Source organism: Talpa occidentalis, unplaced genomic scaffold (genome assembly GCF_014898055.3).
Source record: "Talpa occidentalis isolate TD23 unplaced genomic scaffold, MPIMG_talOcc4v2.1 talOcc4.4, whole genome shotgun sequence".
Lineage (NCBI taxonomy): Eukaryota > Metazoa > Chordata > Mammalia > Eulipotyphla > Talpidae > Talpa > Talpa occidentalis.
In genome coordinates this window covers 4,473,059-4,477,813 of record NW_023604295.1, presented here as the reverse complement: position 1 = coordinate 4,477,813, position 4,755 = coordinate 4,473,059, and the positions used below count along the sequence as shown (strand labels likewise).

General features: G+C 56.0%; 1 pseudogene; it reads left to right on the top strand.

Annotated features, from left to right (window-relative positions):
* The first annotated feature begins 235 nt into the window (after nucleotides 1-235).
* On the top strand, nucleotides 236-1,507 carry LOC119257082 (beta-1,3-galactosyltransferase 5-like; annotated as a pseudogene).
* Nucleotides 1,508-4,755: the final 3,248 nt, after the last annotated feature.

Here is a 4,755-nt window from a genome sequence, read left to right as displayed (position 1 = left end):
AGATAGATGAGCAAAAGATGAAAAACTCAAAAGATTTCAAAGTTACTTGAAAAAAAAAAAAAGAAGGAAAGAAAAAAACATAGCACTGCCAGCAGGTACAGAATTCTAAGGTAGATATGCAAATCAGAAAACTGGCCTGGCTTCTTTCTGGACAAGACAAAAGATGCTTAATTTCATGCGAGGAGAAGAAGTCAAATTGTCCACACGTTTAGGTCCAGTCTCCCAGGTTCCCTAGCTGACTTCTGTAGAAGCCTGAGGAGGACGGCGCTGGAAATACCCGGTGAGGTATGTGGTCCCCTGTCCTCTGGATGGGGTTGCTGACTTCCACTGGGTCCCTGGTGACCTTGGAAGCCTGGACCTGTGCCCCAGCTTGTGGCCTTGACCTTCCACTGTGGAGTGAAGACACTGGCGTCCTCTCTGCCTCTCTGTTGAACCCCAGACTCCATCCGTGTGCAGAGGTTGCAGGGTTTGGAGACAGCAGCTTGCAGCACGGTCCCTCCCCTGCCCACCGCCCAGGTCCAGGTCAGCAAGTCCGTGTGCCACTGAGTTCTGACCATTTGTTCTCTTTCTTTCAGATGGCTTCCCTGAAGATGAGGTTGATATTTGTTTCCCTCATGGTGCTGGAGCCCTTTGCTTGTATCTTAGCATGCACAATCTGAGCCTTTGAAAGCAAGTCCATTTTTTTTCAAGAGAGAAAATGGGGACTTCCTGCAGCTCCCAGACATGGACTGCAAGCAGCAGCCCCCTTCCTGGTCCTGCTGGTGACGTCGTCTCCCCATCAGACGTCAGAGCGCAGCGCCATCCGCAGCACCTGGGGAGGAGACAGGACGGTCGGAGGAAAACGAATAAAAACATTCTTCCTCCTGGGAACCCCGTCGAGCAGGGACAGGTCTCTGGTGGTGGCCCAGGAGAGCCAGCAGCATCGCGACATCATCCAGAAGGACTTGTGGACGTTTATGTGAATCTGACCCTGAAGACCATGATGGGAATGGAGTGGGTCCACCGCTATTGTCCTCAGGCCGCTTTCGTCATGAAAACAGACTCTGACATGTTTATCAACGTCTACTATCTGACGGAGCTGCTTCTGAGGAAGAACTGGACCTCGGGGTTTTTCACCGGCTTCCTAAAAATGGATGAACTTCCATCCGGAAAAAGGACAGTAAGTGGTTTGTGAGCAAAGAGGAGTATCCGTGGGACAAGTACCCGCCCTTCTGCTCTGGCACTGGCTACGTGTTCTCCAGCGATGTGGCCACTCAGGTGTATAACGTTTCTCACGGGCGTGCCGTTCCTTAAGCTGGAAGATGTCTTTGTGGGGCTCTGCCTCGCCAAACTGAAAATCAGACCTGAGCCCCTTCACACAGAGCAGACCTTCTTCCCAGAGGGCTTAGCCTTTTCCTCATGTCGCTTCAAGAAGGTTGTGGCCTGCCATTTTGTCAAGTCTCAAGATATGCTGATATATTGGCATGCTCTGGAGAGTTCCCTGGGAGAGGAGTGTCCAGGTGATTGAGGGGAGCCAGCAGCACATCTGGACACACGTCAGGCACCCAGGACGATGCCTTTTGAAAGACCTTCCTTGGCACCACTGTTGATGGTGTCTGTGGGGGTGGGGAGCGGTGGAGAGGGAGGGCGATGCGGGGTTCTTGATCTGAACTAGACTGTGAGCTGAGTGAAGCCAGGAATGAGTCCCTCCAGTGCCCCAGAAATAATCTGAGGACCTGCCCACCGCGGTAGGGCCCCATGTTCTCCTGCTGCTTCTCAGTTCTGGGGGTCGGCGACCTTGTGAAATGGGGGGTGCTGTCATCCCATTTTACCCTTGCGGACACAGCAACTTTGGAGGTCCAGGCTTGTGATCTGGGGTGAGGCTGGGCCCGAGCCGGCAGCAGACCCTCCTGGCGTGTTGACTTGTCTGGGGAGGCGTGCCCACTAGGCAGCATTCCTCGGACCTGACCCAGCTGCTTCCTTCCTGATGTGTTTCCTGCTCTCTTGCCTGCGCTGCACCCTCAGGGCTGGGCTCAGAACTGCCTCCCCTGTGGGGGAATCTTGGGCTGAGTGGGCTTTGGGGAGCCCGGGTCTTGCCAGCATGTGCTCCTGGCCCCAGAGGATGGGCTGCCCCTGATTCTGAAGCGAATGGTGACTTGAGGACGACACTTTGCTTAGCTGCCCGCCTGGCCCGGGCGCTCGTCTGTGGCCCAGGCCTGGGTGGGTGAGGGTGGCAGCGGCCGGTCAGCCAGCTGCCTCCGTGGGGATGGTCGGACCCAGGCAGGCTCCATCTCCAGCCTCTGCGGCTTCTTAGGAGGTTTTCTGCAAACACGCTCCCCCACTGTGTATCTCCGTACAGTGAAGAATTATTTCTCATGGAAATGAGGTTGTGTTTCTAGAACTTGAAGGGACCAGAGCTGCTTCATTTCGGCCTTGCAGGAAGATGAAATAAAACTTGAGGAGACACAGAGGTTTCCCGAGAACCCTGCTTGTGAGGGAGGCCGTGCTCCACACGCCCTCTCGCCCTCCACAGGGGAGGCTGGAGCGCCAGGCTTGTCCGTGAACACCGAGGGTCGCTCCGGAGGGGCTGGAGAGCGGGAGCATGTGGGGATTTGCTCAGGGGCCGCAGGGAGCAGGATGCTGGGCGCAAATGCCGCCTGCCAGGAGAGATCAGCCCTTGTAACAGCTCTGAGGGCGAGGGTACCCCTTTGTCCCTGGCCTCTAGAGGAGGAAGCTGCGGCAGAGGGAGGGTGGGCAGCTGGCTGGAGGTCACACAGCTGAAAAGGAGCAGAATCCGTGCCAGGTGGAACGTGTGGCAAGTGGGGAGGATGGACTGAAGGGGCTGGAGTCCCCCTGCCCCCGTACCCCGCAGGGCCTCTGTCCTCTGGCCGTTCCTGAGTTCTAGCCTCGGTCACAAAAGAAAGGCTGTGAAGCCCAGCTGCTGGGGCATCCTGGTGCTGGTACCTGCCCAGGCTGTGGGCGACCCTGCCCTGGGCCCCAGGGGATGGGGTGCCTGGCCTCTCGGCAGCATTGCCCGCCCCATCCGGCATGTGCAGGGCCTCTCGGTCCTGGTCTCTGCCTTCCCGGGGCGGGAGGCCCAGCGGCCCCCAGTCGGATCCGGCTGTCGCCTCTGGCTCCTGGTCCGTCGTCGTCCTCCACCCCTGCACTCCTCGCAGCCCCCCCCCCCCCCTGCCAGCCAAGCAGCAATCCTTGGCGAGGTGACTCCCCACTGCTGTACTCCCCACTTAGCCTCGCCGGGTCCTACATCTCTCACCGTGTCCTGTGACCTGCCTCTCCCCTCTGGCCCGCTCTGGCAGCCGAGCCGGGGCTCCCGGGCGCCTGCTCTGTGCGGGAACCCTGCCCTGGGCGGAGGCGGGCGGGAGACCCCAGCTCCAGCCGGGCACCGGCCACTGCCCCGAGGCCCCAACGAGCCTGTACTGGGCTTTCGCACAGAATGACTGACTTTCCGTGTGAGCTCTCCATCCTCTGGGGTGAATTTGCTTTTGCGCAAAAGCAACTCGAGGTGCGATCATCCAGAGATTGACTTGGGCTTTAAAAGGTAAATTGTTTATTAAAATTCTTTCTGGAGCTTTAAACCTTAAGCTAATCAATGCAAATCGCCTCTTTATAGATCCTGCCAATGTTATTTTACTTTAATTTATTTTTAATTTATTTTTATTTTTAATATGCTTTTTAAAGGAAGAATTTTAGATTTGTAGGGTCGTCGCCACATGCCTCACCCCCACTTCCCCATCCGTGTGGCACATTTGTGATAATTGATGAGCACACTAGTATTTTTTATTAATGAGCTATTAGTAATTAATCGCATACTAGTATTTTTTTTTAAGATTTATTTATTTATGCATACAGGAGCTGGGGTACCGGTCACAGGGGTGGGAATCTTCTAGTGAGAGGATTCACTAGAGTCAGAGTGGGGAGCAGAACAGGTGGATTAACTGAAAATCCACTGCTGAGGGGAGCAGCGGGAGACAGGAGAGGTCTGCTGCGCCCTGTGGGTAGCTCCCTGCCTGGGGATGGAGCTCATGCTGCCGTGGCTGGTGATAGCTTCAAAGCGCTGAGACTTAACCTCTGCCCCACCAGGGAGGCCTGCAACACGCTGTTATTAAGTGGATTCCAGATGCTCTTCAGATTTCCTTGGGTTTTGCCTCTTGCTCTTTAATGTGCCAGGACCCCGTCCAGTTTCCATAGTAACTGGATTTCTCAGGCTTCCCTGGGCGCTCCTGGCTGAGACTGCTCTCCAGGCCCCCTGGTTTTGACCAGCTGGACAGTGTTAAGAGCTGGTCAGGGGCTCTGTCGATTGTTCCTCTGCTGGGGTTTTGTGGCTGTAGGGGTTTGGGGAGGGAAACCCCGGGGGTTGAGGGCGTCCTTTGCCTGTGGTGTCCAGGACGCCCCATCAGCATGACTGGCCACTGTGGGGTGCCGGCCTTGGCCACCTGGCGGAGGCAGTGTGTGTGGGATTCCTCCGTGAGGCTGCTCCGCCTGTGCCCTGACTCTGCCCTTGGAAGGAAGTCACTGCACCGTGTAAGTCACGCTGCACTTCCTGAGGGTGCGGAGTTTCCATAAGGTGTTTGGAATTGAACTTTGTTTAAATTTTCATACCATCGTTGTTAATGGTGCATCCCCGTAGTTCTGCCATCACTGCCGCTCTGTGATCCAGCGCCTCTGGCCTTTGCTCTTCCTGGCTTTTGCCTTGAGGCAAAAACCATTCTGCGCCTGTTTTGAACCCCTCCCGTGCTGGATGCCCCAGATCAATGG